Source organism: Tamandua tetradactyla, chromosome 25 (genome assembly GCF_023851605.1).
Source record: "Tamandua tetradactyla isolate mTamTet1 chromosome 25, mTamTet1.pri, whole genome shotgun sequence".
NCBI lineage: Eukaryota > Metazoa > Chordata > Mammalia > Pilosa > Myrmecophagidae > Tamandua > Tamandua tetradactyla.
The window spans coordinates 5888541-5916363 of record NC_135351.1 but is presented as its reverse complement, the minus strand read 5'-3'; the positions used below and the strand labels follow the sequence as shown (position 1 = coordinate 5916363).

The 27823-nt window shown below is 44.4% G+C and overlaps 1 protein-coding gene across 4 annotated transcripts in view; it reads right to left on the bottom strand.

Annotated features, from left to right (window-relative positions):
• FAM50B (family with sequence similarity 50 member B) overlaps positions 1-27823 on the bottom strand; it is a 63798-nt gene that overhangs the window by 31595 nt on the left and 4380 nt on the right. For 3 of the 4 annotated variants that reach the window (XM_077143700.1, XM_077143702.1, XM_077143701.1), the window contains one exon: positions 10112-10189. The gene's annotated coding sequence lies outside the window, so the exon portion shown is untranslated. Of the gene's footprint in view, positions 1-9197; positions 9528-10111; positions 10190-27823 lie in introns of those variants that run through there. The other variant, XM_077143707.1, reaches the window with a different exon arrangement.

The window sequence follows — 27823 nt, the reverse complement described above, 5'->3', positions numbered from 1 at the left end:
AATCCCCAATATCAAAGCCAACTCATTTTCAGTATATTGTATTCTGTCCACTTTAGCAATCTGAAACACAGGGGAAGGGTCAGGCAAGTAAGGAGCATGGGCCTTCAGCACCACCAACCACACAGTAATTCCCCCTCTATTTCCACTCCTTGGTTCCTTCGTTTCCTCATTTGATAGATACTATAGGGAAAACAAGACATTTGTGGGAAATAGCCTTTGGGTCCCAGAAAAGAATGTCGTCTAATGGCCTACAGGCTGGCCGCATCTGACCTGCAAAAGTGCTTTTATTTGGCCTGTCCAGAATTTTTAAATTTGTTTTCTGCATAAGAGGCTAGCGTTTAAAAACTTGGAGATTCAACATTACAATTCCAGTTTCTTGCTTTTCCCAAAGAGTATAAAGATCTGGAAAACTGAGCCTGCCTTTCCACAGGGTAGCAATCAGCTGGCACTGAAGAGAGGCTGCACCTTTACATAGGACCTGCGTTCTCCAGGCCTCCTCAGATCTCGCTTGGCCCAGCACACTCATTTTTATTACCTTCTAATTCCTCGAGGCATCTGAACTTGCAACTTCTAAGTCAGAATAATTAAGACATAGACACAAACAAAGGCAGTATGTGCTAACTCCACACTGAGCTGTATGGTACCCACACAAATGGTAAAGGCCCTCATACTTGTCGAATGAATAATGATAAGTTAAAGGAAAGCCTGTACTGCAGTTTTAGTAAATAAATGCCAAGGGGATAGAGGGCAACGCGATAACTACACCCATTTAAAATCTTAGTCAGGCTTCTCCTGTGGTGAATCCTTCCTTTTCTTTAAACAGCACATTTCTTGGAGGCTTCTTCTCATTATTTCATATGAAAATGCCAACTTCATGCTACTGATAATAGACTCTAATTTGACTGAGGAAGGTTGTACAAAGCAAGGAAGGTCGTAAAACTTCTCAAATAAGATTGAGGAGGAAAAGGCAAAGCTGCAGCCCCATTAGGGAATGCTTTCAGATTTGACATGAGACCTCAGTATGTGATTATTCTTATTTTTATTATGCACATGTTCTTATTTGAAGTAAAATTAAACACGGCTTGTTTCCTTAAGAGGATGTGGGAAGGCATCAGAAAGACAAGCAGCCATTGGGTGGGAGGCACCCACAAGGTCTAATTACTGTTGCCTGACCTCAACAAGACTCACCCCAAACACATCTTCTTAGGCAGACAAATGCTTGGAAAGTCAGAAATCAATAGCCACAACCTTTTCTAAAATAATCATTATCCAAAGAAGATGCAGGAAGCCATTTAAATTTGGGCAAGCCTGACTTAACCAACATTTTGAGAGAGAAGTTGGTATTGCCTGATCAAACTAACAATAGCAGTCCAAGAGAGCAGTGTGTGGAATTAAAACAAGGGATTAAAGATGTCACTTGCTCTTCTAATGCCACATGTTTAGTGACAGAGGCTTGTTTTGGAACCTACCAGATATGCAGGCCCAAGCCTAAATCAAAGACGGTTTTGGACTATTATGCAGTTTGGCCCAACCACTAAACTATCGGGGACCCTCTACTCCTCACCTTCTCACTGCTTGCTAGACGACGCTGCTGCACGCAGAAAAGGGGCTCGAGCCGGGGGTCTGGGTCCAAGGGGCACGCACAGGAGACCTCGCTGCGGGTCTAAAGGACTGGAGGCCGAGTCAATTAAGGCATGAAGCAAGGTAGCTTTATTGTTGGTAGACGCTTATGCCAGGGCCGCCAGTAGCTAAAGACCACGAGGCTTGACGAGCCCTGGATTATATACAGTTTGAGGAGAGGCGGAGTTAGGGCGTGGCCTCCAGGGGAGGGTAGCCAATCACACAGGGAGGACGAATGAGTGACTGTGACCATAGAGATGCTGTTCCTGAGTGTACCCGTAGCAGAGGATGTTGGGTAGGTGGAGGACTAAGGAGAAGGCCAATAGGGTTAGAGAGACAAGGCTGCATCATCACTAGTCGCCGGTGAGGCTTGTAATTCAGAGGTTTAGAAGAACCGGACGTGCCAAAATGGCGAGGGAGGGAGAGAAAGAGACTAAGCTACCAGGCCAAGAATAAAATTATGCCACAATTCCTCTCTTTTTCCTTTTTAAAGAACACACTTGTGTGACAAGTGGCGGGCATGAACCTTTGCTGGGAGGGGCAGTGATAAGATTCCCCTTGTGTGCAAGGCTCAGGGTTTCAGGGGAAGGGTATATGCTGGGCCGACCCTTATGCAAATCTCATGTGCCCCAGAAGAGCCAGAGGAGGTCTGTTAGAGTGACCCTCTTCTGCGACTACTTTGTGTCGCACCCAGCGGTGCCCATCTGGTGGACCCAGATGCATGTACTCTGGTAACATGCAGCCCCCGTGGGGGAGTGTGAGGAATGTGGGCAGGTGATGACTGTTATAGCCAAGGGGAAGCAGGAGAGACTAGTCCTCCACTGTCCCCGGCCCGAGGGTGATCAGTCCTCAGGCGAGGCTAGGCCTGCGAGTCAAACCTGGGCTTGTCTGCGTTCCTCCATAGAACAGTCCGGGCGAGAAGGCTGAGCATAACAGCAGCCAAAACTGGGCCTCAGCTCAAGACCGGCGACAGAGAATGAGCAGCCTAGAAACGAGAAATGTTGAGGAGTAGTGCTATAAGTTGCGAGGGCGAGCAACGCTAGCTAACTATACCTGCGCTTGCTGCCGGTTGTCTGCATAAGAGAAAGGGTTTAGAGTTGCTAGAGCAAGAAGTTTTTAGGTATGCGGTGAAGATTTAGTCTCGCAAGGTGAGACGGGGCATAGAATGGTTAGCCGGGATAGGAGTAACACAGATTTTAGTGAAGGGGTACCGTCCATTGCAAACAGAGGAGGCAAGTTCAAAAGGAGCTTTTACATCTAGAGCAAATAAGTCTCTTTGCTGTTGTACATTGAACACAGCGCTATGCAACAGATGGTTGACATTTTTTGTGTCTCCAAATCTTGAGAGGTCATTTGGGTCACGTTGAGGAGAGTTTCCGCAGTGACAGAGGCTTGAGTGAGGGTCACGGCGGCAACCGCACTGGCTGCTATAGCGGCGACGATGGCGGCGGCGATGGGGCTACGTGTTGCGCTAGGCAAGTTGTTACAGGATTCCTAGAAATAAGACTTAAAAGGAGAACTTATTTTATGCAATCACGGGGGGCTCAAACGCGCTCCCCTTTTAAACGCAGGTAATGAATGTGAGCAATCTCCCTATCCACTCTGTGTATAAATTCCATTACTCTTTTACAGGTTGGTGAGGGTTGGGAGGTTCGGCACCTGCTAAAATCCTTTTAAGATGAAGTCCCAACAGAATACAGCCCAGCAGCTGGGGTCCGGTTACCCTGACTGCCTGCATCACTTTGTCCCGCACAGCTATTTTAATTATTCTTTTAATTAAAGGAGTGTGGCATAATTTTATTCTTGGCCTGGTGGCTTAGTCTCTTTCTCTCCCTCCCTCGCCATTTTGGCACGTCCGGTTCTTCTAAACCTCTGAATTACAAGCCTCACCAGCGACTAGTGATGATGCAGCCTTGTCTCTCTAACCCTATTGGCCTTCTCCTTAGTCCTCCACCTACCCAACATCCTCTGCTACGGGTACACTCAGGAACAGCATCTCTATGGTCACAGTCACTCATCCATCCTCCCTGTGTGATTGGCTACCCTCCCCTGGAGGCCACGCCCTAACCCCGCCTCTCCTCAAACTGTATATAATCCGGGGCTCGCCGAGCCTCGTGGTCTTTAGCTTCTGGCGGCCCTGGCATAAGCGTCTACCAACAATAAAGCTACCTCGCTTCATGCCTTAATTGACTCGGAAAAATTTGCCTTCACAGTGCCAGTTACAATTTAATCCCGACATGCAGGCGCTAATGCTTGGCTTCCACGGGGAGGTCTCCAACAAATACCCTCCTCACAAGCTCTGTCAGGCAGTCAGACACATCCCACTAAGATGGTCTGTCACCCCTGCACAGGCATTGGGGCCCAGCCAACCGACCTTCAGTGGTCCCCTTAGTCTATTGGCGTGACCCAGTCACAAATACTTGGTCAGGTCCCGCCCCGCTCCTAGCGCAGGGGCGCGGTTTTGCTTGTGTTTTTCCAGAAAGTGAGCCGCAACCCCTCTGGATCCCTTCACGCTCCGTCCGGCCAGCAACGGCCTCTACAGATAAAGCCAAAGACCGGGAGCCAGAAGAACTCCTGCTTACAGGTTTATCCCATCACTAACATCTCATGAACTATTGGTTCTTATTCATTTGTCCTCTGGCCCTAGTGTGGGCAGTGATATTAGCAACAATTGCCCCAAAAGATTGGAATATTAACCTGTTAGTTTTTCTCCTTTAATTAAAAGAATAATTTAAATAGCTGTGCGGGACAAAGTGATGCAGGCAGTCAGGGTAACCGGACCCCAGCTGCTGGGCTGTATTCTGTTGGGACTTCATCTTAAAAGGATTTTAGCAGGTGCCGAACCTCCCAACCCTCACCAACCTGTAAAACAAACTTGGCAAATCCTGAATTCCAATGGTGATATCGTGGCTACCAAAACTGATAGTAAGCATCCCATGGGACAGTGGTGGCCCTCCCTCGAAGTTGATTTATGTCTCTTAATTGCAGGGGCGGATGACTTTGACATTCCCTCTGTTGATCCAAACAAACCTGGGAAAAGTGTCTGCACGAGCAATAGTAGAAATGCATCCAATGAGTTCAATTCCTCAGGACACACCTACCTAATTCCTTCGCCAGGACCGGCAGGCTTCCAGGGACTTTGTACTTAAATGGGCATGTAGCACGGGTCTAACACCCTGTGTCAGTACTAGTATTTTCAACAACTCACAGTTTTGCATCCTAGTACAGGTTTTGCCGAGAGTTATCTACCAGTCAGCCGATGATTTTGAGGAAAAGGGGAGCGCGTTTGAGCCCCCCGTAATTGCATAAAATAAGTTCTCCTTTTAAGTCTTGTTTCTAGGAATCCAGTAACAACTCGCCCAGCGCGACACGTAGCCCATCGCCGCCAGCAGCTGGTACTGTTGCCGCCGTGACCTTCACTCAAGCCTCTGTCACTGTGGAAACTCTCCTTAACGTGACCCAGACGACCTCTCAAGCTTTGGAGACGCAAGAAAATATCAACCATCTGATGCATAGCGCTGTGTTCAATTTACAACAGCAAAGAGACTTAATTGTTCTAAATGTAAAAGCTGCTTGTAAACTTGCCTCCTCTGTTTGCAATGGACGGTACCCCTTCACTAAAATCTGTGTTACTCCTATCCCGGCTAACCATTCTATGCCCCGTCTCACCTTGCGAGACTAAATCTTCACCGCATACCTAAAAACTTCTTGCTCTAGCAACTCTAAACCCTTTCTCTTATGCAGACAACCGGCAGCAAGCGCAGGTATAGTTAGCTAGCGTTGCTCGCCCTCGCAACTTATAGCACTACTCCTCAACATTTCTCGTTTCTAGGCTGCTCATTCTCTGTCGCCGGTCTCGAGCTGAGGCCCAGTTTTGGCTGCTGTTATGCTCAGCCTTCTCGCCGGACTGTTCTATGGATGAACGCAGACAAGCCCAGGTTTGACTCGCAGGCCTAGCCTCGCCTGAGGACTGATCACCCTCGGGCTGGGGACAGTGGAGGACTAGTCTCTCCTGCTTCCCCTAGGCTATAACAGTCATCGCCTGCCCACATTCCTCACACTCCCCCACGGGGGCTGCATGTTACCAGAGTACGTGCATCTGGGTCCACCAGATGGGCACCGCTGGGTGCGCACAAGGATCGCAGAAGAGGGTCACTCTAATAGACCTCCTCTGGCTCTTCTGGGGCACATGAGATTTGCATAAGGGTCGGCTCAGCACATACCCTTCCCCTGAAACCCTGAGCCTTGCACACAAGGGGAATCTTATCACTGCCCCTCCCAGCAAAGGTTCAAGCCCGCCACTTGTCACACAAGTGTGTTCTTTAAAAAAAGAAAAAGAGAGGAATTGTGGCATAATTTTATTCTTGGCCTGGTGGCTTAGTCTCTTTCTCTCCCTCCCTCGCCATTTTGGCACGTCCGGTTCTTCTAGACCTCTGAATTACAAGCCTCACCAGCGACTAGTGATGATGCAGCCTTGTCTCTCTAACCCTATTGGCCTTCTCCTTAGTCCTCCACCTACCCAACATCCTCTGCTACGGGTACACTCAGGAACAGCATCTCTATGGTCACAGTCACTCATCCGTCCTCCCTGTGTGATTGGCTACCCTCCCCTGGAGGCCACGCCCTAACTCCGCCTCTCCTCAAACTGTATATAATCCGGGGCTCACCGAGCCTCGTGGTCTTTAGCTACTGGTGGCCCTGGCATAAGCGTCTACCAACAATAAAGCTACCTTGCTTCATGCCTTAATTGACTCGGCCTCCAGTCCTTTAGACCCGCAGCGAGGTCTCCTGTGCGTGCCCCTTGGACCCAGACCCCTGGCTCGAGCCCCTTTTCTGCGTGCGGCAGTGTCGCCTAGCAAGCAGTAAGAAGCTGAGGAGTAGAGGGTCCCCGATAGCTTAGCGGTTGGGCCAAAACCGCAAAGGAGAAAAACTAACAGGTTAATACACACTATGATATGGCAAGCAAAATTCTTTCTCTATGGTGGCTATCCGCAGATGTTTAGCAAGAGCTGCAAGGTGAGGCATGCCAGGCTGAGGGGACCCCACAGGTCGGATATGCTTGTTAATTTCCCTGAGGTCATGAAGAAGTCTAAATTTGGTACCTCCCTTTTTACTGAGGATAAAAACTGGAGAATTGTAAGGACTACGTGATGGCTCTATGTGTCCTGCGACTAATTGCTCTTGCACTAGTCGCTCTAATATTGTTAGCTTGTGGGACGGAAGCGGCCACTGCTCCACCCAGATAGGCTCCTCTGTGTCCCATTGAAGAGGAGTGGGTGCTGGAGGTGTAACGCGAGCAGTGGCGCAAACTATTGGGGGGGCTGCGAGGTAGTATCGGTCCCTACATCTGCGGGGATGGCTCGCCCCCAGAGGGCCTGGCCGATGGTGGTTGAGAATCATTCTTGAGGGGGCTGCATGGTAATATATGCCCCTGAGGCTGCTAGAATGTCTCGCCCCCATAAGATCTGGTCAATGGTGTTTAGAAACAACGGCCTGAAGACACCTCGGTGGCCTTCTTCATCCTCCCATGTAAGGGGAATGGCGGCTCTCGCCGAGGGGGCAGAGCCCATGGCACCGATTACTGCGGGCCCTGAGGTAGTTGGGCACAAATTCTTCCATTTTGCAGGAAGGCATGAAATTTCTGCTCCCGAGTCCACCGTACCTAGAAGCCAATCGGCTCCGATTTTTAGTTTACGGGTGGGTTTGTTCGGGGTTATAGGAATGGTCCACATTATGGTTTGGGGGTGTTCCTGCTGACACCCCGGGTCTCTTGGGGACGGGGCTGAGACCTGCCCCTTTGGAAGTTTAAAGGTGGGTTAGGTGCGTGGCAATTGCGTGCCCAGTGATAGCCATTGTTACACTTTGGGCAAGGGGTTTTGGGCTTTCGCTCTTGCCAGCGTTTTCCTTCCGGTGGCTTGGCCCCCGTGTCTCTCGGGTCAGGTTGCTTAGGACACTCCCGAGCAAATGTCCAGACTCACCGCACCGGTAACATTCATTAGTAGCTCTAAGTGTGAGTGCTAGGGAGTCAGCAAGATCTCTTGCGGAAGGGTTAATGTTGGAACAAGCAAGTACCCAATCAGAGATGGACTTCTCTCTAAAGCCTGCCAGTGCTTGTCTGAAGATGGGACGGGCTCCCTCAAATATGAGTTCCTTAGCCAGTGCATCCTGCCCCTGATGATCATATATTTTGTTTCTGCAAGCCTCTTGTACCCTAGAGACAAAGGAGGTGAAATCCTCGTCTGTTTTCTGAATTAACTTGGTAATTTGTTCTGGTCTGGAGGCTGAACAACTACGGAAGGCCCGCATGGCTACTTCTCGTAACTGAACCCAAAACCCATACGGGGCAGCGGTATAGACCGCTGGGTCGAAGTACCGACCGCTCCCGAGGAAAGACTCGAGAGGGATGCCGAGGCCCGGGGGCCCTCCTGGGTAATCTATTTGTCGAGCAGCCTGCTCGGCCTCTGAGTTGAAGTGCGCCTTCCAATCAACATACTGGCCTGGGGTGAGAATAGCTCTGGCTAGAGTTGTCCAATCGTGAGGTGTATTAAGCTGCGTGGACATTTCCTCTAGCAGGTGGGTCGCGTATGGACTCGCAAACCCGTCTTCCTTGACCGCTTTGTGCAGTTGCTTGATTGCCTCTGCACTGTGAGTATACCAAGCAAGTGGGCGCTGCTGCGTCGGCTGGAGATTCATAGGGAAGCATCCAACCATGGGCGGTGGGAGGGACCGCTGGGGCTCAGTAGGCCATGCCGCTGCAGCGGACTGAACAGGTGGGCTACCAGGCCAGATTGGGCCGGCGGCCGTGGCCCCGGAGTCACAAAATGATGGACGGGTCTCACAAAAAGGTGGAGGAGGGGCATAAGATGGCGGACCAGGCTCCTCCCCTGTGAGAGGAGGGGTCGAGGGAGTGTCGTTCCGCTTTTTTAACTCCGGAGGAGGCGGAAGTGGGTTGGGAGGGAGTGAGTTACGAGATGGCTCCTGGCCACTCCCTTTCGGGAGGGTGGGGTAGAGGTTCTTCCTGTGGCTTTGCTCTTTACTCGAGGAAGAAGCCGGAAGGCCGCCATTTGTATCCCTCCGGGGATCTACCTCTAGCCGATTATTAAGCTGATCGAGCAGCGACTCGGCGACCGAGTCTGACTCAGAATCGGAGCCGTCAGCCTCCGCGGCCCTCGCTCGGGCCGGGCGGCCGTCTGTTGGCGGCGAGGAGCCCTGAAGGCAGGAGCGAATGGCAAGGAGAGTGGGGAGCAACCCCGGAGGGAAACGCTTACCCTCGTGCTCCATTTTGTCCATTACTCTCGCAATTAGCTGATCATAAGTGTCTATACTCCACAGGTGGCAAGTCACTAGCCACGGGTTAAAAGGAAGCAGGAGATCCCAATAAACCTGCAGCTGCTCAACAGAGACTTTACAATTATGAGCGTCTAAAAGCGCCGCTAGGGCACGGACCTGTGGTGCCTGCTGCCGAGTAATTCTGCTACCCATGTTCACCAAAATTTAGGGAGACAACTAGCCACTCCGGTTAGGGCCTAGGACTTCCTTGGGAGTTTATTTGGGTGGCTAGTGCCGAGGGCGCTTACCTTGGACGAGGTCCTAGGGTGCCGTGGGAGTTCGCCGGGTGAGGAGAGAGGGGTCCCTGTTCGGGCGCCACTTGCGGTTTGGCCCAACCGCTAAACTATCGGGGAACCTCTACTCCTCAGCTTCTCACTGCTTGCTAGACGGCGCTGCCGCACGCAGAAAAGGGGCTCGAGCCGGGGGTCTGGGTCCAAGGGGCACGCGCAGGAGACCTCGCTGCGGGTCTAAAGGACTGGAGGCCGAGTCAATTAAGGCATGAAGCGAGGTAGCTTTATTGTTGGTAGACGCTTATGCCAGGGCCGCCAGAAGCTAAAGACCACGAGGCTTGACGAGCCCCGGATTATATACAGTTTGAGGAGAGGCGGAGTTAGGGCGTGGCCTCCAGGGGAGGGTAGCCAATCACGCAGGGAGGATGGATGAGTGACTGTGACCATAGAGATGCTGTTCCTGAGTGTACCCGTAGCAGAGGATGTTGGGTAGGTGGAGGACTAAGGAGAAGGCCAATAGGGTTAGAGAGACAAGGCTGCATCATCACTAGTCGCCGGTGAGGCTTGTAATTCAGAGGTCTAGAAGAACCGGACGTGCCAAAATGGCGAGGGAGGGAGAGAAAGAGACTAAGCTACCAGGCCAAAAATAAAATTATGCCACACTATTAAAAGGGATATTACTTGCATATATGCACATAAATTACAAATGAATTAGGCTGTATATTTTCAATCAGTATCAATGTGGTTTTAGTACACATAACTGCAAAATCCCATTGTACCAACTATTATGCTAAAATATGTAGGGTGTTCTGCAAAATGCATGCACATTTTAATAACTGATATTCTTATTTATAATATTATATTACATATAAAATTTATATTACATATAAAATTACTAATACATCACTTGGCCTACATACAAACTCAATTACCTAGAGCTCTCACCATCCACTTGGGCGCTTGGATTTGACAGCCAGCCAAAGAACCTCCTAGTGCCTCTTTTTCCTCATCTGTAAAATGGCAATAATCATTATTTACCTCACAGGATTGTCATGAAGATGAAATAAGTTCATGCATCTCTAAGTAAAACCCTTAGACCTATACCTGGCATATAATAACTGCTCAGTAATTCATAAGCAGATAGGAACATCTTCGAGGTAGTTCTCCAAAGAAGATACACAAATGGGCAATAAGTACATAAGGGAAGTTCAAAATCATTAGCCGTTACGAAAATGCATATCAAAACCACAGTGAGATACCACTTCATACCCATACCCACTAGGATAGGTATAATTCAAAAAAAAAAGGAAAATAACAAATGTTGGCAAGATGTGGAGAAATTAGAATCCTAGTATGCCAGTTTGAATCTTTGTGTACCCGAGAAAAGCCATGTCCTTTAATCCTCATTCAGTATTGCTGGATGGTATCTTATTTATTGTTTCCATGGAGATGTGACCCGCTTAATTGTGGATGGTAACCTTTGATTAGATGGTTCCCATGGAGATGTGTCTCTACCCATTCAAGGGGGGATTGCTTACTGGAGCTCTTTGAGAGGGAACCATTTTGGTAAAAGCTTTAGAGCCACCAGAACCAACAGAGTCCACACAGCCAGAGACCTTTGGAGGTGAAGAAAGAAAACACCCTCAGGGGAGCTTCATGAAACAAGAAGCCAGGAGAGAAAGTAAGCAGACGTCACTAACATGCCCTTCCAGATGAGAGAGAGAAACCTGGAACTTTCATCTGCCTGTCTTGAGTGACGGTAACCTCTTGTTGGTGCCTTGATTTGGATATTTTCATGGACTTAGAACTGTAAACGTGCAACTTCATACATTCCGTTTTTAGAAGCCATTCTGTTTCAGGTGTATCGCATTCTGGCAGCTTTCATCTAGAACACCTAGTACATTGTTGTTGGGAATGTAAAATGGTGCAGCATTGTGGAAAACAGTTTGGTGGTTCCCCGGAAAGTTAAACAGAGAATTATCATATGACCTGGCCACTCCACTTCTAGGTATAGACCCAAAAGAATTGAAAGCAGGGACGTAAGCAGATATTTGTATGCCAGTGTTCATAGCAGCATTATTCACAATAGCCAAAAGATGGAAGCAACACTTGTGTCCATCAACAGATGAATGGAAAAACAACGTGTGGTATATACATACAATGAAATGTGTTACAGCTGTTAGAAGGAATAAAGTTCTGATAGCTGCAACAACATGGATTAGCCATGAAGCTGGTTTGTTGAGTGAAATAAGCCATGCACAAAAGGACAACTATTGTGTGATTCCACTTGTATGAAATATTTAGTAGAAGGAAATTCATAGAGCTGAAACTAGAATACAGGCTACCAGGGGCAGGGGTAGGGGTGGGGAATGGGGCAAACAGTTTCTGCTCAGGCTGATGAAAAAGTCTTGATAATGGATGGTGTTGATGGTGAAACAACACTGTCAATGTAATAAATGCTTCTTAAGTGTCCACTTGAAAATGATTAAAATGAGAGATTTATATATATATAAATATAAAAATATATAAAATTTATATATATTAAACCACAACTTAAAAGCAAAATGATCATCTTCCAGGCAGATGAGTATTTGGATAACCTCTGCCTCTGCCTCACCATATAGTCTTCCCTCCTACTAACAAGCCATTGACAATTAGTCTCTAATTTTTTTGTTGGACTTTCCTGTTCCCCTCTACATGTTGACTAGAGGCCAGGGATAGTGAAATACGGACGGAGAAACATTTGGGATGAACTATGCAGAAGAGAACTGCTAAACATGATCACAGATTGTCTTCTGGGTTTATGTATACCTGGAAAGCATCGGATAGGGCTACTTTTACCAGAACCTTCTCCCTGAGGGATGTACTCTCCATGGACCGAGAACATGCTGACGCCCTGGCTGGACCCTCGCCAGCCTCTAGCACAATTTGCACAGTTGTGAGGCCACTACTGTCTGACCCAAGGAGCAGGGTGTCAAGAAGTGCCAAGGAAGGCACGTGGTGTATTTCTTGCATGGCAGGAGAACATGCACTCCATTTCTACACCAAGAAAAGAAACCCGGGACTTTATGTTTTGTTCCTACTTGACTTCCAACTCCTATAACCCCCAACATTTGTGGAACAGGGAAATGAGCTGGGAGTCAAATGATAAAGCTGATATGATTCATGAGTCTGTCAGGAGGAAAGAAACAGGAAACGAGGGGGCTGGCTGCTGGGGCTGTGACATCATGGCTTTGGCATCCCATCCCCGTCCTGGAAAAATGCAGCCTTCCTGCCTCAAGGGTTTTGAGAGAAGCAGGAGACAGAAGCGATGTGGTCGCTTGGCAAACTTCCGGGAAAAGTGAACTTAATCTTGGAAGTCTTATCCACAAGAGCGAGTGAAGGGTGAAATGAAGGAGCCAAGAACCGCTGGGAGCAATGAAAGCAGAAACAAAACCCTTCAGTTAAAATACCAGTGGAAAAACACTTCTTAAAAACAAACACTCAGAAGCACAATGTGCCTTTATTGCGCCTGGGATTTTTGTCAACGGGTTTTGGAAAATAGTTTCTTGAAGTTTATAAAGAGCCTTCTGAATAAAGGTTCACTCCAGGGCAACCAGGAATTTGACCTCATGGTTCCTGGGAACTAGACATATCGCTTAGTGAGGAGGGAAGGCAAGTGTGTGCCTGTGTCTGTGTCTGTGTGTCTGTGTGAGGGGGAGGTGGGGGTTTAAGGGAAGAAGGAAGAAAGCTGATGTGGACACATCGCCCTGTGGCCAGGAGCAAATGGTATTTTTATCTGCAACTTTTCAGATGAGTAAAATGGTTCACAGAGGTTCACAGCTTTGCCCAGAAGTTAGACAGCTAGCAAAACCTAGAGTCAGAATGGAAGCCCCTTAAGGCAAAATAAATGCATAAATAAATAAAAAGAATCAAAAACCCAAATGTAAAGGCACTATTTGAGTTGTGAGCCATGCATATAAATCGGGGAGAGAGGTAGAGGAAATCCTGCTTTTCCTTCTTAAAATTATGTCACCCAACAAGATCAGCATTAGCAAATCAGGCCATTTGGAGCAGGACTCTGAGCCAGGGCTTAAAGCAGGACCCCAAAGTACAAACTCCAGGGTCCGATGTGGTCTGCTGCTGCACATGCAAATGTTGCTTTAATGACACGCAGCCACACCCACATATTTACTAGTGCCCCAGGCTGCTTTCACTCTGCAAGGGCCAAATCTAGAAGTTGTGACAGAGACTTGTAAAAATAAAGCTGAAAATATTCACCCTCTAGGCCCTAGGTTAACCCAAGCCAGTAGCTGCCAGGAGAGTGACATTCTCCTCTCTCCCCGCGCGCGTAACCCCCACCTGCCCCCCCTCCCCAATGAGGCAACTTCACTTCTCCAGCAGAACAGGACACCTAACTCAAGGTCAAATTCAGGGCTTGAGTTTTAAGGGCAGTCTGGCTAAATAATGCATCAAGCTGCCTCTGTTCTTAGCTTTCCTGCAGCTTTAACTGGGGCCACATGGCTGGGGTGGATTTTAGGGAGGCCCGCAGGAACCCCCCACCCCGCCCCGTTTTGTAGTTCTCTTGTGTCTCTGCAACATATCCGGGAGGACAGTGTGATACGAATTTATTTTTGCATTCCCAGTACTGTGAGTATAATAGTTGCTCAATAAATTTGCTTTTAATTAGTAAATAGATACATCAAGAATGGTTCTTTTTTTTTTTTTAAGGAATAAACAAGTGAGTCCTTAAACCCATCTGACCCCACTTCAAGCCAATACTCTTTTTGTATTTATTCCATATTTATTTAGTTGGAAGAAACAGATCTTCTTTGGGTAAAAATTGTATATATCTTTATTCCCACCCACACGCTCATTAAATGCATTGAATAGAACATAGCAACTACATTCAGTAGTTTTGGGGCTTTCTTGTGTTTCACAGCTTTTCCATCACCAAAGTCTTTTTCAAAATATGAATAAAGTTGTAAAATTGTTTTTCCTGGCTTTCATGACCTCAAAAACATTTTCCAGTTTTCTGGAGTTCTTATTACCTCTTCGGTTTTTCTTTTGCAATTTTCTGAACAGACCAACCTCTTGGATCCATATTAAAGGTTCAACACTTAGGAAATAGACCACTCAGCCCCAGTAAACTTCCTTCCATCATACACTATTTGGTCAACTTAAGCTGCAAATTTTGTTAGAGGCAGGTGACCAAGAGCTGCGCCTGATCATATTCACCTCACCTCACAAAAATACTCAACCAAGAAAGATTAGCACATTCAGAGGGTATTGTCTAATTTTCCCCTTGGGAGAATTGACTACTTTGGTGGAAGTAGGACCAATGCATGTGTAGTCCTTTAAAGAATCACACCTGGCAACCTGAGTTAGCCAGCACCCTGTTGGGGACCAAGCCCATTAACGTTTGGACACATCTTATAGCCTGGTGCCTGGGGACTTTGTCTGGGTGTCTTGCCTCTTAGGCTGACACGGTCTCCTAACTTACTTTCAGTACAAAGATAATGCAAATTCACAGCTTGAAAGTGATATATGGTCACATGACATTAGCAATAATAATGATAGCTACTGCCAAGCGGGGATGTTTGTCTGCTCTGTTCCTTCACTGCTACACAGCCAGCTCCTGGAGCAGGGACCCCATGGCTAGCGGCCATTGAAAGTAGAGCTGCGGCTCAGAAAAGCCTTGGGACCCAATAAGTAGGCGCTCGAATCAGTATGTGTTGGATGAATGAATTTGTTGAGAGCTTACTGGGGACCAAACTCTTTCTGAGTTATCTTCCTCCTGTCATTACCAGGAGCAAAGCCACGTCCATGTAACAGGTGAGAAAATTGGGGTTTGGAGGTCAATCTTGTAACCAAGGCGTTAGAATTTAAAGGATGATTATGATTACTGAATCATTATATATGTATTCCTTTTTTACTTTCCAGTATATTAGACAGAGGGAAATACCTGAAATCTCTGAACTGAAATGCAGCTGCCTTGATTTCTGATGATGATTGTATAGCCTTTATCTTGTGCCCTTGTGATTGTAAAAATCTTATGACTGGCCCTCACTTGTACCCATTTTATCCAGTTTTTCAACTTTGAGTTTTGTGATCACGAAAGACAGTTCCTAATATTCATTTAATTTTTAAAATATTTTTTATTGAGAAATCTTCACACACATACAGCCCATACATGGTGTATACTCAGTGGCTCACAATACCATCACATAATTATGTATTCATCACATGTTCATTTTTAGAACATTTGCATCACTCCAGAAAAAGAAAAAAGAAAAACTCATACATCCCATACTCCTCACCCCTCATTCTCATTGACCTCTAGTCCCTAATATTCATTAATGAAGGGCTGTGAGTCAGCCCAGAACTAACTCACCCCAATTCCAAATTTATCTTGATAACAAACATGGTTCTAACCAAAATGGGCCCACGTGGCATGTGCAGCAGCTTAGACTTTAACCCATACGTCACCTATACCTCATTGTAATACTAAAAAACCACGCCCCTCATCATATTAAGGCCATCATTTTCTTACATATGTTCTGTGACTAAACATGCATTCAATCTGCACATGCTCAATAATTAAATCCCCTCTAATTACATCATGTGGGTGCATTGTGCTCATTAACCTAAATGCTGCCCATCTTTTTTGTTGTTTGTTTGTTTGTTTTTTGCATGGGCAGGCATCGGAAATCGAACCCGGGTCTCTGGCGTGGCAGGTGAGAATTTTTTTGCCTTCTGAGCCACCTGCCCATCTTTTAATGTTATAAAATTATCAAAATTACTGCAGTTCGGGGAGACAGATTTTCAGGCCAATAGGTCATCTGATCTGCTTTATGCCTGCAATAAACTCTCATTGAAACCTCCGTTTCTCAGGAATTGATCATTAGAGCGCATCAGGCAGAGAACTCACTGGTTTCTTTGTTCAGTAGTTAGCTGATGAAAGGGAGAGCTGAATGGAACTCGGCTCATTTGACTCCAAGGTTTTTTCTTTCTTCCAAACTCAACTGTGTCCCCAGAACATGAAATTGGCTACAATTAGGGAGGCAGTTACGGTATTCTGAGATATAGAGGCCCATCGGGATATTCATACACCACAAAATATTAATTGCTATGAGGAACAGGTTAAAGGCTATTTGTAGGGGAGCAGAGAGCTTTATCTATCACTAACTGCAGACAGAACCCATCCAGAACTTGTAGCACCTCACTGGCAAAGAGGAGTCAGGGTGGGGTTTTATTTACTCTGTATAGGGCAGGTTTTGTGAGCTAGAGAGTTCAGGCAGGCTGGCACTACAGGAAACAATCTACAAGGATGCTCTAATCCTCCTCTTAATTTGGTTAGTAAATGCTGGTTTGCTAACAGAAGGGGACGCTGGCTAATGGTTCTTTGGACAGGCAGGAGGAGCTAGGATGTTCCCCTCCTTGCTTGCAGTATGGTTCTGTGTCTGCATCTGTGTGTGCGTGTATGTTTTTGAAGCTTTCCAAGCTTATGAGTGCATGGGCAAGTTTGAAAGGTTTATGTCAAGCTCTTGATAGAAGCCAGCTGTCAGTGCTGCAGCCCAGCTTTAAGTAGGATTCATGGGCCACTAACATCAAATTGTGGACATGCAGTGGGGGCTTGTAAAAACTGAAGATGCTCAGGCCCCATCCTAGCTTGGTAAATCAGACTTCCCAGGGCGGGTCCTGGGAATATTGGCTTTTTAATAAGTGCCCCAGGAGATTTTTATACAGGCTAAAAGATAAGAACCTCTGCTCATGGAATTGAGTTGGGGGCATGGCAGGTAGAGAGAGGGGGATTCCACTTTTTACTTTTAGAGGTATGCAATATTTGATACATTTTTTAACTTAAAAAATCAGGTGTATGGTGGTTGAGATGGGAAAGTTTATGCTGTATATACATTTCCACAATCAAGATTAAAAAAGCAACTAAAGAGACCATGACAATTAAATACAATATATGATCCTGGAGTGGAACTAATAATGGAGGAGAAAAAGGCCCAAAGAACAATATTGGGACATATGAAAAAATCAGAATATAACTTTACACTAATGTTGAATTTATTGATCTTGCTAGTTGCACAGGTGTTTGCATAACTGAATATCCTTACTCTAAAGAAATGTGCATGGCAGCATTAAGTATTCAAGGAATGTGATGTATACAACTTACCCTCAAATGTCTACAAAATAGATAAATAGAGGTATAGAATGATACAGTAAATGTGGCAAAATGTTAATATGGGTGGATTTAGGTATCAGGCAAGGATGTTGGGTTCTATAGGATTTTTGCAACTCTCCTGTATATCTGAAAATCTTTGAAAGTAAGTGTAAGAAAAAAATGATTTAAGATAATACAGATATAAGGGAAGAAAGGAATGGAGGAAGAGAAGAAAGAGGGACACTATTGTCAGAAAGACTTGGAAGCGAGGCAATATCTATGTGTAGGAACCATTGGTCTCAGACATCTGGAATGTCCCAACTGAAAATTAAAATTTTTCTCACTGTCCCCCTTAATATACCCTTTCTTCCCTCTCTTTGCATCAAATACGGCCATTGTAGTTAAAACGTTGATGCAAGCATTACCAGCAATAACCACACAGACCCCAGCAAGAAAACAAAACAAAAACCCACCAGACTCATCTTGGTAAGTTCTGGGTACCAGATTTGTTTGTCTTTCTCAAGAAATAGCCATTACATATTTCATGAGCAGTGGAGCAAAACCAAACCTCACAAGACTTGTTTACAGAGTTGCCTTTTAAACATGAGCAAATATATCTACCATCTTCCTAGCTTCCTGATGTTTGGAGGTTATTCCACCCACTTTGTTATACAATGAAAGATTTTTGGGTTTTTTTTTGTTTTTGTTTATTTGGCCCAAATGAGATTCTTTCACCTCAAAACCCAGAAAAAATACATTCTGCTGAGGCCATTACATTCTCATGTATTTAGTTTTTCACAGTTGCAGCCTTCAAAATGAGATCTTGGTTTCATGGACAGGACAAAAGTCAATAGCACTGTGAGGGTTTGAAGCTGTATGCACCCCAGAGAAGGTCATGTTTTTAAATTTAATCCATTCCAGTGGGTATGGACCCATTTTAAGTAGGATCTTTTGGTGAGTAGGATCTTAAGTTGAAATGTGACCCACCTGATTAAAAAAATTCAAAAATATTTTTTTGGGGGAAGGAGGTCTTGATCTTTTTATTGGAGTCCTTTTTAACAGGATAAGAGATGGTGAGGGTGCAGGGGTGGTTCAGTGGTAGAATGTTCACCCTCCATGCTGGAAACCCAGGTTCAATTCCCGGGCCAGGCACCACCTCCCCCTCTCCCCCCGACAAAACAGACAGAGAGAAGACATGGAAAAAAGCCCCCAGAGTAGATGAGAGACCAGGAGACATGTAGAAGCTCAGAGAGGAAGTTATTGAAACCAGAAGCTGGAAGCAACAAAATCCAGGAGAAAAGGGAGAGACCAGCAGAAGTCACCATGTGCCTGGCCGTGTGACAGAAGAGCTGAGGATCGCCAGCAACTGGTCTTCGGGAAGAAGGGATCAACCAGTTGATACCTTGATTTGGATAGTTTCATGGCTCCAGAACTTTAAACGTGTAAGCTAATAAATCCCCATTGGTAAAAGCCAACCTATTTCTTGTATACTGCATTTCGTCAGCTTTCGCAAACTAAAACAAACACTAAACTGATCTGATCAGGGATAATGGGAGAGCCCCTAACATTTACCAGGAGGCTCGCCTCCTATCTGGGCATTTCATATTGGCAAATAACCAGCTATCAACTCCTTTCCATTTCTCCACAACTAGTCATTCAGTTCTATTGATCCCCTTCTTAGGAATAGTAGCTCCATTTATGGAGTCTCTCACACCAGACAGTACTGGGCATACGTTTCCTCAAAGTGGCCTAACGATCCTACAAAGTAGGCCTGGTTATTCCAGCTCCTGCTGAAGCATAAGAACCTCACGCATTCAGGTTAAGTAACTGGATTGCCATCACACAGCAATGAACAGCAGGTCCATCTTTTGAACCTTGGTCTTTGCTTTATTCAGAGCCCAGACTAGGGAGACTCATGGATGAAAATAAAAATTACCTGCTCTCCATGACTCAATATGTAATGGTGAAGCAGGGCCAGGGTAATTGCAATGACCACTCACGTTAGAAGAGGGAAGACACAAGCTACACAGACATCCTTGGCAAACAGCTATTCTGAAACCCAGTTGGGCACATGGACTCAGGGAGTGGATTATGACAAGGGTCTGGTTCTGCTCCCTCGAGTAGTCTTCTCCTGCCATTCTCCATGGCTCATGTTTTGGCGAGTAGCATCTTAAGTTGAAATGGTGACCCACCTAATTCAAAAAATTCAAAATATTTTTCTTTGAGCTCTTGAGCACGTGCTGAAAGACCCTGCCTTTTCCCTTAAAAAGGCACATTGAAGCTGAGTCCCTTTCTGAGTCTGCTTCCTGCCTGTGGTAGGTTGAATTATGCACTCAAATTTAGACCTGTTCTTTATCTTAATTTACAGTTCTGTTGGTGTGAACCCATTGCAGATAGGACCTCCTGAAGACATTATTAGTCTGAATGAGGCTGGGACTTAATCTGGATTTCTGGAGACCTTTATGAGTAGAAGAAATTCAGATATAGTTAGAGAGAAAGCCACTGACAAGAGCCAGAAGTCAGTGGGAACCCAGATGAGAAAGGAGGGACATCTCCAGGAGATGGGAACCAAGGGATCTGAGCAAAGGGGTTGCAAGGATTGTGGCAAACCAGCTCTGAAAGGCTACCAACTCAAAGAGGCAGCAATAAATTCCCATCGTTTAAGCCAACACATTGTGTGGTATTTGACATAGCAGCTTGTCAAACTAAGACACTCTCATAGAAATGTGGGTTGTACACAGAGGTCTTTTTTCTGTTTGAACTCTTGGCTCTTGTTAGTCTCAGCTGATGGTGCCTTTTCCAGGAAAATGCCTTTAAAAGTTGTGATTGTAAAAATTCAGAAATGGATAGCACAATACTTCCTAATTGTAGCACAATAATGTTAGTACACTGAATGAAGCTGAATGTGGGAATGATAGAGAGAGGAGGGCAAGGGGCACAAATGAAACCAGAAGGGAAGACAGATGATGAAGACTAAGATAGTATAATCTAGGAGTGCCTAGAGTGTACAATAATAGTGACTAAATGTACAAATTAAAAAATGTTTTTGTATGAGCAAGAAAAAAGAAATGTCAGTATTGCAGGGTGTTGAAGATAGATGGCCATTCATATTCTAAAACTTTAACTTATGTGTGAGACTAAAGCAAAAATGTTTATTTGGTACAAGATTTATATTTTGACTAGTGCATTTCCTAATATAATTTATATGGGCAGTTTAATTGAACACCGTAAGTACATGGAACCTTGAATAGGGCATGAGATTTTGTAGGCTTGTCCAGAGTGATCCCCTGATAAATTCCAGAGTGATGCCCTGATAAATCTCAGAGTGATTTGAACAGTGAATAAAAAAGTATTTGTAAAGCCCTTTTGGGGGAACAGTGAGAAAGGGGGAAAATTCAACTTCCCCATTTGGAGAATTCCTGTTATTCTCGCAAGCACTGGGGACAGCTAAATAAATAGGCTCAACCCTCAATCTTGGGGTTTGTTCCTATGAAAATTATTCCCGCAAAGGATAGGCTAAGCCTACTTAAAATTAGGCCTAAGAGTCATCCCCAGGGAACCTCTTTTGTTGCTCAGATGTGGCCTATTTCTCTCTCAGCCAACACAGTAAGCAAACTCACTGCCCTCACCCTCTCTGTGTGGGACATGACTCCCAGGGGTATAAACCTCCTTGGCAACATAGGACAAAAATCCTAGAATGACCTGGGACTCAGCATCAAGGGACTGAGAAAACCTTCTTGACCAATAGGGGAAAGAGAGAAATGAGACAAAGTGTCAGTGGCTGAGAGATTTCAAATAGAGTTGAGAGATTATCCTGAAGGTTATTCTTATGCATTATATAGATAACCCCTTTTTAGTTTAAGGCATGTTGGAGAGGCTAGAGAGAAGTGCCTGAAACTGTAGAGCTGTGTTCCAGTAGCCATGTTTCTTTAAGATGATTGTATAATGATATAGCTTTCAAAATGTGACCGTGTGATTGTGAAAATATTGTGTCTGATATTCCTTTTATCTGTGGTATGGACAGATGAGTAAAACATATGGATTAAAAAGGCATAAATAGGGCAGGACATGGTGGCTCAGCAGGCAGAGTTCTCGCCTGCCATGCCGGACACCCAGGTTCAATTCACGGTGCCTACCCATGCAAAAATAAATAAATAAATAAATAAATAAATAATGGGGGAACAAATGTTAATATTAAATATATATATATATATATTGGTTAGATAGAAATACTAGTGGTCAATGAGAGGGAGGGGAAGGGGTATGGTACGTATGAGTTTTTTCTTTCTTCTTTAAAAGAAACAAACTTGTGGGCTTTCCATGAAAATTTTTAAGGTAAAAAGGGTAGGGGGCCATTCCATGCCCCACTATAAATTCACTTCTACCTGACCATGTCAGGCTGCTGTGAAGCTGATATGCTTCACCCTATCAAGCATAATGCCAGTAATACTAATGGTCTTCGCAGCATGTGAAGCTGCTGTAGGACTAGCCCTACTGGTCACAGTATCAAATACTTATGGCCTAGACTACGTACAAAACCTTAATCTCCTACAATGCTAAAACTAATCATCCCGACGATCATACTACTCCCACTAACCTGACTTTCAAAAAAAAGAAATGCTATGAATTAACTCAACCATCCACAGCCTACTAATTAGCTTTATTGGCCTACACTTATTTTATCAGCCATTTGACCTGAGCCTAAACTTCTCCACTACCTTCTTCGCAGACCCACTGTCGACCCCATTGCTAGCACTGACCATATGACTACTCCCCTTAATACTACTAGCAAGTCAATCTCACTTGTCTAAAAAAACAGTTGCATGGAAAAAACTATATATCTCAATACTAATTATACTCCAAATACTTCTAATTATAACCTTCACAGCCACAGAATTACTCCTATTCTATATCCTATTTGAAGCAACACTAATTCCCACTCTTATCATTATTACCCGATGGGGGAATCAAACAGAACGATTAAATGCAGAAATTTACTTCCTATTTTATACCCTCCTAGGCTCACTACCCCTTTTAGTAGCACTAATATATACCCAAAACAACACAGGCTCACTAAACCTATTAACAATAAAATATTTAACCCAAGTACTTCCAACACACTGAGCCTCAAATTTTCTATGACTAGCATGTATTATAGCATTTATAGTTAAAATACCACTCTATGGCCTACACCTGTGGCTTCCAAAAGCCCACGTCGAAGCACCAATTGCAGGATCCATAGTCCTAGCAGCCATCTTGCTAAAACTAGGGGGCTATGGAATCCTACGCATCACCATAATACTAGACCCACTTACAGAATACATAGCCTACCCATTTATTATACTATCCCTATGAGGCATAATTATAACGAGCTCAATCTGCCTACATCAAACAGACTTAAAATCCCTAATCGCCTACTCATCAGTAAGCCACCATAGCACTAGTAGTTATAGCCATTATAATTCAAACCCCCCTAAGATTCATGGGAGCTTCCGCACTAATGATCGCCCACGGACTAACATCCTCCATACTATTCTGCTTAGCCAACACGAACTACGAACGAATTCACAGTCGCACCATAATCCTAGCACGAGGCCTCCAAACAATCATCCCCTTAATGGCTTCCTGATGGCTCCTAGCAAGTCGAACAAATCTAGCCCTCCCCCCATCAATCAACTTAATGCTAATCATAACCATCAATCAACTTAATCGGAGAGTTATTCGTAATAATCCCATCATTCGCATGATCAAATTTCACAATGCTACTAATAGGCCTAAACGTAGTAATTACAGCTTTATACTCACTTTACATGCTAATCATAACTCAACGAGGAAAACCAACATCACATGCCCACATGATCAAACCAACCTTCACACGAGAAAACAGCCTTATACTAATACACCTCCTACCACTAATCCTGCTATCAATCCACCCAAAACTAATTCTCGGCCTATCCTATTGCGGATATAGTTTACACAAAACACTAGATTGTGAATCTAGAAACAGAACATAAAAACTCTTATCCACCAAGAAAGATCAATGCAAGAACTGCTAACTCCTGCACCCATTCATAAAAAATGGCTTTCTTACTTTTATAGGATAGAAGTAATCCATTGGTCTTAGGAACCAAAAAATTGGTGCAACTCCAAATAAAAGTAATAAATGCGTTCACACTATTTACCATGATAACCATTACAATCTTAATGCTCCCAATCATAACACCCATTATAACAAACAACAAAACAACATACCCCTACCACGTAAAAACCTCGATCATATATGCCTTCATAATCAGCATAATCCCAACCATTATGTTTTTAATATCTGACCAAGAAACTATTATCTCAAACTGACACTGAATCACAGTACAAACAATAAAACTCTCCATGAGCTTTAAAATAGACTACTTCTCCCTAATATTCGTCCCCATCGCACTTTTCGTAACATGATCAATTATAGAGTTTTCCATATGATACATACACTCAGACCCATACATCAACCAATTTTTTAAGTATCTCCTACTATTTCTCACCACAATAATTATCTTAGTAACTGCCAACAACCTATTCCAACTGTTCATCGGCTGAGAAGGAGTTGGCATTATATCATTTCTACTGATCGGATGATGATATGGACGAGCTGATGCCAACACCGCAGCCCTACAAGCAGTCCTATACAACCGAATCAGAGACATTGGTCTTATCATAGCCTTAGCTTGATTTATACTCAACTCTAACTCATGGGACATACAACAGATCTTCATACTTAGCCCCAACATAACCCCCATTCCACTAATGGGACTACTCCTGGCTGCCATAGGAAAATCAGCCCAATTCGGACTGCACCCATGACTCCCATCTGCAATAGAAGGCCCAACTCCAGTATCAGCACTACTACACTCAAGTACCATAGTAGTGGCTGGGGTATTTTTACTAGTACAATTTCATCCACTACTACAAACCAACCAACTAGTTCTCGCAATAACCCTTTGCCTAGGAGCTATCACCACACTATTCACAGCTATCTGCGCCCTAACACAAAATGACATAAAAAAAATCATAGTATTTTCAACATCAAGCCAACTAGGACTGATAATAGTAACAATTGGACTCAACCAACCATACTTAGCCTTCCTACACATCTGCACGCACGCCTTCTTTAAAGCAATACTATTTCTATGCTCAGGCTCTATCATCCACAGCCTAAATAATGAACAAGACATTCGAAAAATAGGAGGATTATTTCATGCACTACCACTAACTACCTCCTCTCTTATCATTGGAAGCCTAGCACTTACAGGAATACCCTTCCTCACAGGATTCTACTCTAAAGACACTATCATCGAAACAGCAAACACCTCTAACACAAACGCCTGAGCACTCCTAATCACCCTAATTGCCACAACCCGAACAGCTGTATACAGCACACGAATCATCTTCTTTTCCCTGCTCAACCAACCCCGATTTCAAACAACCACCACCATCAATGAAAATGATCCATGTCCGCTTAATCCGATTAAACGCCTAGCAATCGGAAGTATTTTCGCAGGATTTCTAATTACAAGCAACAGTCCACCAATGTCAATACAACAAATAACCATGCCCTCATACATTAAACTTACAGCACTAGTAGTATCAATCACTGGATTCATCCTAGCAATGGAACTAAACAACACAACCCATAACCTACAATACAATTACCCATCTCAACATCACTCCTTCTCTACCATGTTAGGATATTTTCCCAACATCATTCACCACCTATACCCCCACTCAATCCTCAGAACAAGCCAAAATCTAGCAACCTCCACACTCGACCTGATCTGACTAGAAAAAACCGCCCCAAAAAGCCTCTCCAAAATAAATATCTCAGCATCATTAACAACATCCAACCAAAAAGGACTAATCAAACTATACTTCCTATCGTTTATGCTATCCGTCATACTAGCCCTCACCACATTAGCCTTTTATTATGAGTAATTTCAATAACGACAAAAATACTAATAAATAAAGCTCACCTGGCTAAAACCGCTAACCACCAAACATGACTATATAAAGCAGCAACACCCACATAATCCCCACGAACATATCAATCGCCCAAATAACTATAAACTGCCCAATCCTCTATGTATTTTAGCCCACAAAACACCCCATAGACATCCTCATAATTGACCAATCATAGCATAACAACAGCCTCTATAGCAACACCAAAAACCATCGCACTAAAAATAACCACATTCGACCCCCATACCTCAGGATACTCCTCGGTGGCTATCACAGTGGTATACCCAAACACTACCAACATCCCACCTAAATACACCAAAAACACTATCAACCCTAAAAAAGACCCACCAAAACTTAAAACCAACCCAAAACCCACACCACCACTAACTACTAACCCCAGCCCCCCATAAATAGGAGATGGTTTAGATGAAAAAGTCACAAAACCAATAACAAACAGAATACTCAGCAAAAGTACAAAATACATCATAATTCTTACATGGGACTACACCACGACCAATGACATGAAAAATCACCATTGTACTTCAACTATAAGAACCAATGACCCACATTCATAAAACTCACCCACTATTCAAAATCATCAACCAATCATTCATTGACCTCCCCGCATCATCAAATATTTCAGCATGATGAAACTTCGGATCTCTACTAGGAATCTGCCTGATTATCCAAATCTTAACAGGCCTCTTTTTAGCAATATATTACACATCAGACACAACCACAGCATTCTCATCAGTCACCCATATCTGCTGAGATGTTAACTATGGATGACTCATCCGCTACATCCACGCCAACGGGGCCTCAATATTCTTCATATGCCTGTACCTACATGTAGGCCGCGGCCTGTACTATGGATCATACCTATACTTAGAAACTTGAAATATCGGAGTCATTCTCTTATTAGCCACAATAGGAACCGCATTCATGGGCTACGTCCTTCCATGAGGACAAATATCATCCTGAGGCGCCACCGTAATCACAAACCTGCTATCAGCTATCCCACATATTGGAACAGACCTAGTAGAATGGATCTGAGGAGGATTCTCAGTAGACAAAGCCACCCTAACACGATTCTTCGCATTCCACTTCATCTTACCATTCATTATCCTAGCCCTAGTGATAACACACCTATTATTCCTACACGAAACAGGATCTAACAACCCACTAGGACTCTCATCGGACATAGACAAAATCCCATTCCACCCCCACGACACCATCAAAGACATCCCAGGCCTACTAATCATAGTCGCAACACTAGTGACCCTCGTACTATTCTCACCAGATCTCCTAGGAGACCCTGACAACTACACACCAGCAAACCCACTCAGCACCCCACCACACATCAAACCAGAATGGTACTTCCTATTTGCCTATGCCATCTTACGATCAATCCCCAATAAACCAGGCAGGGTAGTAGCCCTAGTCTGCTCAATCCTAGTACTAATAATTATGCCGCTACTACATACAGCCAAACAACGGAGCATAATATTCCAACCACTAAGCCAACTACTATTCTGACTCTTAGCAGCTAACCTACTAATCCTAACATGAATCGGCAGCCAACCCGTCGAACACCCCTTTATCATCATCGGCCAAGTAGCCTCAATCTCATACTTCTCAATCATCTTAATCCTAATACCATTAGCAGGCATCCTAGAAAACCACCTAATAAAACTATAGCCCTTGTAGTATAAATAGTACACTGGTCTTGTAAGCCAAAAATGAAGTAATCACTTCCAAGGACACTCAGGGAAGAAAAACTCTATTCCACCATCAACTCCCAAAGCTGAAATTCTAATTAAACTATTCCCTGCTTTAGTTAAACAAAAACCAATTCAAGTACCATCCTAGTATTAAAACCTAATGTACAATAGTAATTTTTTTACTATGCTTAATCGTGCATACATTTATTTACCCCATGAATATTCTTAGGTACATATTATTATTAATATTACATAGCACATTCCTTATTTCCTTATCCTTGTCAACACGCATATCACCACCATTATCCTTCCATAACTACCAAGCTTCGAGAAACCAGCAACCCGCTTGAATCGTGTCCCTCTTCTCGCTCCGGGTCCATCACCCGTGGGGGTTTCTAGCCTGAAACTATAACTGGCATCTGGTTCTTTCTTCAGGGCCATTCAGCTATATATCGCCCACACGGTCCCCTTAAATAAGACATCTCGATGGACTAATGTCTAATCAGCCCATGATCACACATGACTGTGGTGTCATACATTTGGTATTTTTTATTTTTTAGGGGGGGGGATTTGCATCGACTCAGCTATGGCCTACAGGAGGCCCCGTCGCAGTCAATTCAATTGTAGCTGGACTTATATTGAACGTTGGTCTCACTAGCATAGTTAAGTTAAAGGTGTTATTCAGTCAATGGTAACAGGACATACATATACATATACAACTAAAAACCACACACAAAAAAAGAAATAACGCATACACAAGTCAAACC